Consider the following 11,826-nt stretch of genomic DNA (forward strand, 5'->3'; position numbering starts at 1 on the left):
AAAAAAAAAAACGATAGAATAAGTACTAGGCTTACAAAGAATAAGTCCTGGCGTCGATTTGCTCGACTAAAGGCGGTGCTCCAGCATGGCCACAGACAAATGACTGAAACAAGTAAAAGAGTATTGGAAAAAAGTGGGTGGGGGGAATATTTACACAAGGAAAGTAGGTAACAAACGTTCTTCATTCAAGCACCTTTACCTATAATCTGAAGATTGTTCTGGTTTGAGCCTTTGAATTACAACCAGCCTCTGTGAGTGTGTCTGTTTACATTTGCACTCTATGAAAGTCACAAGCTATGAGCAGTGTTGTTGCTGTCACTTCTGTCAACAAATCTTCTCGCCTTGCACCATAAAAGGTAACTGATTGTAAAGCAAAGCCTCAATAATGTACTCATTTAATCTATCCTACCTGGAAAAAAAAAAGATCTAAAATGAATGAACAGCCAATCAACTCAACCATTGCTCTCCTATTTCTGGATAACTGACTGATACTCCAAAGTGAGAAAGAAAGTAATATGTGACAGAAAGTCTGGCAAAGAATGCTGGCCAGAGCCATCTAGCATGGATTTTGATGCTATATAAAAATTATTGGATTGTCAATTGAAGCAATTTAATCTATTGTTTATATGTACATATGCATATATACACACACACATACACAACAAGCTTTTTTCAGTTTCCACTTATTAATTACTCTCAAGAGGTTTTGGTTGGCCCAGGGCGATTGTAGAAGACATCTGTCCAAAGAACATTGCACTAAGACTGAACTTGAGATCTCATGGTTGGGAAGCAAGCTTTTTAACCACACAGCCATGCCTGCACTTTGTGGAATATATCTTTTTCACAAAGGTAAACGTATATGAGAGTTGAAACAAAGCAAAGGTAATGGAAAAAGGAGAGATGTGTATTGAGTAGAAGTAATATACACAGTAGTTTATAGAGTAAAAGCCATTTTAGAAGTAAAGGGAGTCAGTTTGATTTAGGCCAGATATAGCAAACTGATATGTGAATCTTTGCCAATTAGATGGATGGCATTTTAACAGCTTTGTGGGCTGAGATAATATAATGTATATTCATTGATATGTATGAAGGACTTTTAAATTAAGTTTACATTCTTACATTTCTCATCTCTTACCATGTCACACTATTTTCACTCAGTGCACTTACCTATACACATATCCACCATTTCTGCTCTTCATTCCTGTTCTGCATCATATTCACCTTATGCCTTGACCTCACATTCGTTTTCCCTCCCTTTACCACCACCTTCATCATTCAACCTCTCAGGTTCATCTCAAATTGATTTCAAATTTTGGCACAAAGCCAGCAGTTTTGGGGCAGAGGGTAAATCAATTACATCGACCTCAGTGCTCAGGTGGTACTTAGTTTATCAACCACCAAAAGGATGAAAGGCAAAGTTGATCTCAGTGGAATTTGAACACAGAAGAATGTGAAGACGGAACGAAATGCTTAGCAGCATTTCACCTAGCATGCTATTTTGCCAGCCTGCTGTCTTACTCTGTATATATGTATATTGTTTTCAAATTTTGGTACAAGGCTAACAATTTCAGGGGAATGGACAAAATTACATCAGCCTCAATGCTCAACTGGTACTTATTTTATCAACCCCAAAAGGATGAAAAGCAAATTTAACCTTGGCAGGATTTGAACTCAGAACATGAAGATGGACAAACTGTCGTTAAGCATTTCACCCAGCATGCTAACAATTCTGCCAGCTTGCTGTCCTAGTTTGCATATATTAAAATGAATGAATCATTATCATATAAATGATAAAATAACATAAATCAAGAACAGAATCATTTCCTTGATAGGTTATTTATTATATAGATTTTACAGCGAAAATAATGTACATAAAATCCAGAATATACCATAATCATATTTACATATATGAATATGGTATATTGTTTATTACATATATGAATATGGTATATTGAAATACTTTTGCATGGTTTGTGCATTGATAACAGTTGCAATGATGGTTTATCAGAAAATATTTTTCAGCAATTTACCAACAATGTCAAATGAATGGTCAGCATTTTCTTCCCACTTCTGGAAATATGTTACATGAAATATAAATGAGAATTCTGAGTGAATGCTTCTATTAAAAAAAATTTGCATTGCTAAATTATCTCACCGATGAAGATATAGCTGTGAATGGCATCCCAACGATAGGCTGTGCCAGTCACATGATGAGGAATTTAATTTTGGGAAGTTGTTAACACATTGTTATATTTTCATAACTATGTAAATACATTTATGATCTTAACAGATACAAGTGGGGTGCTGAAAAGTTCCTGGTTTTGGGTAAAAGAAAATACAGAAGGATCAGTTAATTATGATTTTATTCAACATATTCCTGTCTCAGATTCACTCACTTATTGCAGTGGTCCTTCAGTTTTTCTTAGCCCTGTAAAAGAACTTGGAAGGTTGGGCCTCCAACCATGCCTTTTTGTGATACCTTGAAAGCCAGGAACTTTCCAGCACCCCCTCGTATGTATATATATATATGCACACACATAAATATATATATGAAAAAAACTTGCTATGCTGATAGTTATTTTCGTAAAGAATACTTAGGTATGTAGTTTCACGATTTTTTTAAAGAAAATTATTTTCCAAGACAATTGTAGCGTGGAAGGTGTTTATAAGCCATTTAAAATAACACACAAAAATCGTTAGATTCAATATCAATTATATGGCTTCTCTCCTGTATGTACATACTTGTGTCTCGTTAAGTTACCAGTGAGAGAGAATGATTTGCCACAGATATCACAGAGATATGGCTTCTCTCCTGTATGAGTACGTTTGTGTTTAATTACATGATGATTTTGAGTGAATGATTTGCCACAGATATCACAGTGATATGGCTTCTCTCCTGTATGAATGCGAATGTGAGTAATTAATTCACTATTTCGAGAGAATGCTTTATCACAGATATCACAGTCATATGGTTTCTCTCCTGTGTGAATGCGTACATGAGAAGTTAATTCACCATTTCTAGAAAATGATTTACCACAAATATCACATTCATACGGCTTCTCTCGTGTATGAATATGTCTGTGTTTAGTTAAGTCACAATTTCCAGAGAAAGATTTACCACAGATATCACAACAATAAGGTTTTTCCCCTGTATGAATGCGTATATGAGCAGTTAAGTTACTACTTTCAGAAAACGATTTATCACAGATATCACAGTGATATGGCCTTTCTCCAGTATGAATTCGTTTGTGTTTAGTTAAATTACAATTTTGTGAGAATGATTTACCACAGATATTACAGTGATATGGCTTCTCTCCTGTATGAATGCGTTTGTGTTTAGTTAAGACCCACATCTGAGAGAAGGATTTATCACAAATATTACAGTAATATGGTTTCTCTCCTGTATGGATCCGTTTGTGTTTAGTCAAGACCCCACTTTGAGTGAAGGATTTACCACAAATGTCACAGTTATATGGCTTTTCTCCTGTGTGAATACGTTTGTGAGTAGTTAGGTTACCATTTTGAGAAAATGACTTTTTACAGATATCACAGTGGTATAATGTTTTTCCTATCTCTTTGAATGTCTCATCAGGAAAATCAATCGTTTTAGATTCTGTTTTATACTTCACCTTCTCATTTATTTCATTTGCCATAATTTTTCTTCTCTCACCACATTATACAGATGATATTCCCTTTTACTTATTTTATATTTTTTGTTCCTAAAAAATATTCTTACGGCTATGTTTCCATTGTCTATGATCCTTGTTCATACCTGAAGGTGTAAGTTTGTCCAAAGGATGTAAAATCATCTTGTATATATTCCAGACAATGAAGCTGAAACACCTTGTAAATAATCTCACTTGAGAGGAAAATATTTCACAGTAACTCTACTCCTGATTTATATAAGCAGGGTTATATCTCTTCTGCATAATCTCCCTTTTGTGTTCCAAAGATGATAAATATTGATAATGCATCTCAAAAGTGATTTTTATGCCAATGACATTTGAGATTCTGAAATAAAAGTGAAATAATAAAGATATAGAGAATACTTAAAAAGTAGGAATTTAATAGTAGAAACTTTACTACATTTCTATACTGACAGACTTGAGAAAAACTGTTACAACTGAATTTTAGTTTTCTTAATTTACTAAAATTATATCAATCAAACTTGTGTGATATTTACGTATTCACAGACAGCATCTTCAGATTGAGCAAGATTATAAATGTCAAATAACAGAATGGTACATAATAATATTCTTTCCTCGAGATTTGTTATTATCCAGTCGTTGGCTGGCTCTAAAACAATCCTCACTGAGCAGATAAACAATCAACGGTATTCCAGCCATGATCAACCATACTCCTTTCAGGCACTACACACCTCGGATTATATTATTCAATATACGCCTCGAATTCATGATGAGAGAGTCAAGTTTCACGGAAACTTGGTTGTATTTTCTAGCAAGTCTGAGCTCCCCGAGTAGTTTATTATTACTTTAAAATTAACGTTTATGAAATGTTGTAGCTTCCTTATGTGCAGCTACTTAAGGGACACGTAGAGGTAAGGTGTGAAAGTGAAATATACTTCCCTAAAGAGGAAAATATTATAAGTAAAAGGAGAGTATTGTTTGTAAAGAATTAAAAGTTTTGAATGGTACAACAATGCACTATAATACAAAAAAATGGACTATATACCTGTTGTAATTTAATTATCTATAGTCCGATGATATTTCGGAATACAATTCCTTCTTCAGATATACTTAGATTGAGTCGTTGCAAACAGATTGCATGGAATGAAGTAAGCAATATAGACCTTCGAGTAATCATCGTACTTTGGATCTTTTCTGTTTAATTCACTGAGCCATTTTAAAAACAAAATCTACACAGATGTAGTTTTGATTGCTAATTACGAAAAACCTCGTTCTTTTCATACCTATAGGTTTGATCAAATAAGTACCAGCCTAGTAATGATGTGACCTCGTGTCAATGTTTGAAATTTCGTTTATATACTCAGGTAAAATTCGACCAAATGTTTACAGTCGACACAGCCTTTCGATCCATGGTTTTCAAAAATAACAGATCATAATTCCAGTTTGATAGTAGATCCTGTATGTAAACATCAACATGACGAGATACCTTTCGCCTAATGTTATTTACATGTTTCACTTTCGTTTAATTACTCTATCCTCGAACAGAAACATAATTCTGATTTACACAATTACAACCTTAAAGCAAATCTTCATCAACTTACCGAGTTGAGATGTAAACAGTGAACTAGAACTAGTTTAGTGTTTTACCTTTTTACCAAACCATCTCCTCGCTAAATTGAGATTTTCAGAGGTTTTAACAACTTTACACTTTGATATCAAGGTTTAAAGAATTTCAGATTTATTTCTTGTCAGGATGAAACAGTAAAGCTGGTATTATATCTTCAGCCTCAGTTTCGCTGACGAAATAATATGTGTGTATATGTAAAATACTAATTATCTCAAACAGTGCCCCACGACTGTTTTTTTTTGCATCAATTTCATGAAATACAATTTTTTCACGGACCAGGAGATCACGCAGAAAATAAAACACAATAACGTGCAAAATAGGCATATCTAAACAAATGGGCTTCTCCCGATTTTGTTTCCTCATAACTTTCAGAAAAAATTATATTTATATTTATATTTTTTAATGAAATTTTCTACAAATACTTTTCAGATGATGTAGAATACAATTATATCGGAATTTAATATGAAAAATAGAAAAAAAGGTGGACGCGCACAAATGTTTTCCACAATTTCAAGTTTCGTTTCATAGATATATAATGTTAGTGAGTATGTATGTGTGCGCGCCCACAAACTATTTTTTACACATTAAATTCCGATATAATCGTATTCTGCACCACCTGAAGCGTATATGTAGAAAATTTAATTAAAAAACATCCATTTTTCTGAAAATTATGAGGCAACAAAGTCGGGGATGGGAGCACAATTCTGTAGGTATGCCGCATAATATATAATATAATTATTGCTTATATAATTCAGTTCGCCACCTTACATTGCAATGTAATAATAGTAGAATTAAAGTGCAAAACATACAAGGTCTTAATTACTTGATATTGAGATGGTACGTCTGTAACAAGAAGGGCCCCTCAAACCAAAGAAATTAAACTATTGAAATCAAATCCTCAATACCGAAAATGCTTGTATTTGTTTTGCCAGTGGTCAAAACAATACTGTAACAGTTAGGGACTTAACCTCATTTAGAGATACCCCAGCAGTAGTTTAAAGTTGAGTATGAAGTGAGCACTCCAACTAAACGTGTCAAGATTCTTGGAAACTAGCTTAACTTGTCTACATTGGCTCCTGAGAAAGTCGCCTGATTAAACTAACAAAGCTTCTGTGGACTTGGTGTCACATCATTCTACTTCCATCAATCAAGACAAATTGAAATATGCAGTTAGATTTTTAAAAAGATATATCCTGAGATATTACTATATTGACTAACTAGGTCATTAATGTTGTTCTTTTAATATTGTACTTATGAGGTTGTGTGGGAGAATCTTTAAGGGCATGGGAGAGGAGAATATAATGAGGGGGTGCTGAAAAGTTCCTGGCCTTGGGTAAAAGAAAACACAGGAGGATTAGTTGATTATGATGTGATTCAACATATTCCCCTTTCAGATTCACACATCTGTTGCAACACTCCTTCAGTTTTTCTAAGCCTTGTAAAAGAACTTGAAAGGTTGGACCTCCAACTAGGCCTTTTGTGATACCCTTAAAACCAAGAACTCTTTAGCACCCCCTCATATTTCATGTTATAATGACAATAAAAATAGCTGAATCATCAAGAGATTCTGATAATTTTATAACTCCTAAGTTCTGGGTTCAAACCTCACAGGAGACATCTTTACCTTTCACTCTACCAAGGTCAGTAAGTATCAGTCATGTACTGGGGTCGAATTAATATACTTAAAATGAAAGAAGCAGGCCTCACATTTTGACTGTACTCAGGACTAGAAAATATATTTCCTTAAGTTGGAATAATATAGTTCTTGCTTTACAGACTGGATTGTTATAGCTGCAACATCTTTTATAATACACATTCTCAATCAGGACTGCTAACTTGTTAAACAATATCAAAAACAACTCAGCCATGTCTCTTATATAGTTATGGTTTTTCATTTTGGTACAAGGCCTGAGATTAGTAATATAAAAACCTACATTTCCAACACTAGTCTGAACAGCTCAAACTGATAAAAACAATTGTTTCACTCTCTCTAATTTTGGACGTGTAATTAAACGCTCAAGGTTTCCACAAATACTAGGCATCACATTATCTAATCTTTCTTGACAATTCCACACATAGCTAAAACTTTTATTTCAAAGTCAGACAATAGTGAACCTCTAAGTAGTTGCTGACCTTTTACTATGTTGAAATTAGACTTCCAATGAATAGTCTGCTGCACAAAAAACAAGAGTGCATCCAACTGGTTGGGAAATACTCAGCAACAACTACAACAATTGGTTTACAGCTAAGCTGTCTTTTTATCTCTTCCTATTCTACCAATACTATATTGCCTCTGTTCTAATGATCACAATATATTACTGACACTTATTCCCCATACACACAATGAGAATGGAAGGCCAAGCTGATTCTGGTAGGACAATATTCTATAAAGTTTTTAATCATTCACAGCAAGAGATACCTAGTCAGACACAGATCAATGATATCATATCATATTGTAAAATTAGACATGTATGTCAGTAATACATCAGTGAATGTATTACTGTATTTATATATTTGGGTCCCATAGCCTATATTTTGATTCATGATGTGCATCATAGTTGGTTTTGTATCGTCTATAAAAATTAAGATAGTTTTCTTTCATTAGTTGAGGTTTGTTTAAACATTAGCTTTGTTTTCTGTGGTAAATCTAATTTTTGCTTCCCTCCTTGCTAAATATACTAGGTATCTAACTTCTCTTTCAGTTGTTTGATATTATTCCTTGCTCCTCTCTTTCTTCCATTCTTTCCCAAGCCTGTCTTCACTTACTATAGCTTTGTCTATTATACAACGCCAACGCTATATCAGCTTCTGCTTGACCATCTATAGATTTGAGATTTGGTCAACGGCACACATCAGGATGTCATGTAAAAATTCCCAGCAGGTCTTTTTCTCCTTCTCATACACATTACTTATACTTCTCTGAATCGAGATCTAGTTCTTACTCTAAATAAATCACTAGAATATGTTGAGTGATGTTCTTCATTGTAGAAGGTTTTAGTATCCACAAACATCCATCTAATTTTATGGTAAGGTGATCGGGGAATTGGCCAGTTTCCTCAAGTTAGTATTGCAAAACTTTAAGTCAACTGAACCATAGAACCCCAAGAAACTTAATCACTCTTGATTATATTTCTATAGTCATAACCTCCTTGGTCATTGGGAGAGCCATCATGGTGTTGCTAAACATTTCCATTAAAGTTGCAAAGCATGATTATGTGGTTATTGTCATCTATTATTGTGCTGTCTATAAGAAAGCCTTCTAGGAAGGTTTTTTTCCTCTTGTTCATCTATCAGTTCTGACTGTGGTGCATATGTGAAAATTACTATTGCTTATGACTGGTCTAAACCCAATAACTCTGAATGCATCAATTACTTTATCTACCTGTCTCTCTCTACCAACAATATATCTATGCTACAGTGATGTTACCCAGCCAGAATAATATGCATCTGTGTTTCTTCCTAACAAGAAGATTGACTGAAATTCATCTCCACTTTACCTCTTGTGTCTAGCATACATCAACTCACCACAGCACAAGAATCTCTACAATATTTCCAGACTGACTCTTAATTGTGCCAAAACTGATGATGTCAACCCCTAAAAATTTGCTTCTGAAAAGAAGAAGGGAGATTCTGAGGGTGCTTGAGTTGTTTCATGTCTATTTTCTATCTCTGAAAGGAAGAGAGATGGTGCAACCTTTTGATAAGAGTTGAGGAAATTTCACACATTGCCAGATGTTCACACCAAGCCACCATCCACTTTGCATTTATACACAACCAACTAAAACATAAAGAATCATGCTTCAAAAAAAAAATTATATAAAACTTAGCAATAGCAGAGAATGATCTATCACAAATATTACATTGATATGGTTTCTCACCAGTATGAATGCGTTTGTGTTCGGTTACATCACCACTTTGAGAGAATGATTTGCCACAGATATCACAGGGATATGGTTTCTCTCCTGTATGAATTCGTATGTGTCTAGTTAAGTCGCTTGTTTTAGCAAATGATTTACTACAAATATTACAAAGATAAGGCTTTTCTCCAGTATGAATGCGTTTATGTATAGTCAATTGGCTACTTACAGACAAGGATTTACCACAGATATCACAGTGATATGGCTTCTCTCCTGTATGAATACGTTTGTGTTTGGTTAAGTCGCTATTTCCAGAGAATGATTTACCACAAAAATCACAGTGATATCGTTTTTCACCTGTATGAATACGTTTGTGAGAAGTGAGGTTACCTTTTTGAGAGAATGACTTTTTACAGATTATACAGTGGTATAATGTTTTTCCTATACCTTTCAGTCTCTCATCAGAAAAATCAATCTTTTTAGACTCTACTTTAACCTCATTCTCATCTAAATCATTTTCCATAATTTTTCTTTTCTCACCATAATATTTGACTACACTCGTTTCTGTTTTGTCTTTTATTCTTAACAAATATTTCTGTTGCTATATATTCCCATGTACTGTTATAAATTTGATGAATTATCATAAATTATAAGTTAAATGGAGAATACTAAATCCTTTTGTACACATTCCAGACAATGAAATAGTGAAATTTTGCTATTAATTTCAGTTCATATGAAATATTTCACGGTAATTCTATGAGATTTATATAAACAGGGTTATATCTGTTCTGTATAATATTTTCCTTTCGTTTCTGGAAGACATAAATATTATTGATGACGCACGTGATGTTGAAACTCTTTCATGCCAATGTCATGGGATATTCTGAAACATGAGAGAAACAACACAAGATGTAGGCAATACTTGAAAAGAAGAGATTCAATAGAGGAAATTCTACAATTTTATAATGAGAAAATATAGATGTAACCTTCAACTGAACAATCGAATTTCAGTTTTTAATCATTAAATTACATTATACAACCTTTAGTGGAGCTCATAATTTGCAGATTACAAATAATCGTTGAAATTGTTTGAAATTCTGTTAAAAGACACAACAGTGGATACTAAATTTCTTCTCTTTTCAAAAACGTCATTTGTCACTGCTCTGATGCTGTTCTTGTACTTTAGCCCAATCTTGACTGAGTGGAACTACAACCAACGTCATTCTAGCCAAGACCATTTCTTCCATCTGTCAGACAGTGTATATCTATGAATATATTATTCTATATATATCTCCCTTTTCAAAACGGCAAAGCATAGATTAAAGGGAATATGGCAGCTATTTCTAGCAGATAAACAACTACATAGGTGGTTTGCTAGTGATTAGTTCTATGACAGCCCCGACTGAGCAAACCTATGATCAAAAGCTGGTTGTTTTTCAAAGGTACTACGAATATTATGACATCAAACAAAAAGAAACGTTGATGAATAAAGAAAAGACAAGTGAATGAAAAAGCATTAACAAAAAAAGTCTACAAATGGCAGTTGAATTGATAGAAAAATGCCTTCATCTTATATAACCTTACAATTTCTTTACATGTAATCATTGTAGGCAGAAGTAATGCTAAAGGTATACCTGTCTGGTAAGACAGTTGCTCCCTAACCACATGGTTCGAGGAGTAGTCCCACTGTGTGGCACTTTGGGCAAGAAACCGATAAAAAGTATCAGGCTTCAAAAATAAATAAGTACTAGAATCGATTCATTCGACAAAATGTTTTCTAAGGTGGTGCCCCAGTGTGGCCAAAGTCTAATGATTGAAACAAGTAAAAGATAAAAGATTTAACAATTCTATTTTCCTGCTCCAATAATGACACAATTTCTTATATTTATTTACAATGCGAGTTATTCTTTGGGAATTACGAAGATTATAGACACACTTAAGACTATTTATATTATACATTTAAGACTTTACATTCATAAAAAATGTTACGAGCCTAGACATTACAATATAACAAATAAACATTTGAGTTCGATCGTTTTATCTTACGCTTAAATCTCATTAGATGTCTCAGCACAAGCATTGCTGTGTTTTCACTCCTATACAATTACTGTATCCTCGAATAGAGACCATGATTCTATAATTTACATCAATTATTTCGAGTTTGAAGCAAATTTTTGAAATCTTACTGTTTTCGGATGTAAACAGTGAATCAATGTTTTTCGTTTTTTAACAGACAACGTATGAAGTGACTTCGTTGTTAGGAAAAGGGTTTTCATCATCAATGCTCACGCAGCTTCTTCTGTATTCCATTACAAATTTGCATCCTGTCAGGATGAAGCAGTGAAGCTGACTTTTTGTTATTGGCCACAGTTTCGATACGTAATATTTGCTTCATATTGGAGCATTACAATCACTCCGCGCGTGCGGTCGTATGTGTGAGAGAGAGAGAGAGAGTGTGTGTGTGTATGCACTCCTTGTTTCCCAACAAGGAAACATTCCTCATAGTTGAACTTTTTTTTCACGAGACTAAAGAGAAAAAAATGATAGTGACACTTATTTAGAACTATCACATAGTGTTAAGTCAAGAGGATACAACTATCTCCATGTGCCTATACACACATACGTATGTATGAATGTATGTACGTACGTAGGTGTGAGTGTGTGCTGTGCATATATATACATATATATATATATA

The 11,826-nt window shown here is 33.8% G+C and overlaps 1 pseudogene; it reads right to left on the minus strand.

The window, feature by feature from the left end:
- Nucleotides 1-1,817: 1,817 nt before the first annotated feature.
- On the minus strand, nt 1,818-11,558 carry LOC106876938 (zinc finger protein 271-like; annotated as a pseudogene).
- Nucleotides 11,559-11,826: the final 268 nt, after the last annotated feature.

The sequence above is a fragment of the Octopus bimaculoides genome, chromosome 21, assembly GCF_001194135.2.
Source record: "Octopus bimaculoides isolate UCB-OBI-ISO-001 chromosome 21, ASM119413v2, whole genome shotgun sequence".
NCBI classification, from domain to species: Eukaryota; Metazoa; Mollusca; class Cephalopoda; order Octopoda; family Octopodidae; genus Octopus; species Octopus bimaculoides.